Source organism: Salvelinus alpinus, chromosome 1 (assembly GCF_045679555.1).
Source record: "Salvelinus alpinus chromosome 1, SLU_Salpinus.1, whole genome shotgun sequence".
Lineage (NCBI taxonomy): Eukaryota > Metazoa > Chordata > Actinopteri > Salmoniformes > Salmonidae > Salvelinus > Salvelinus alpinus.
This window is the reverse complement of record NC_092086.1, coordinates 84,577,201-84,577,496: the sequence shown is the minus strand read 5'-3', so window position 1 is coordinate 84,577,496 and position 296 is coordinate 84,577,201.

The window sequence follows — 296 nt, the reverse complement described above, 5'->3', positions numbered from 1 at the left end:
TCTTGGTTTCATCAGACCAGAGAATCTTGTTTCTCATGGTCTGAGAGTCCTTTAGATGCCTTTTGGCAAATTCCTAGCGGGCTGTCATGTGCCTTTTACTGAGGAGTGGCTTCTGTCTGGCCACTCTACCATAAAGGCCTAATTCATGGAGTGCTGCAGAACTCCCATCTCCACAGAGGAACTCTGGAGCTCTGTCAGAGTGACCATCGGCTTCTCGGTCACCTCCCTGACCAAGGTCCTTCTCCCCTGATTGCCCAGCTCTAGGAAGTCTTGGTGGTCCCAAACTTCTTCCATTT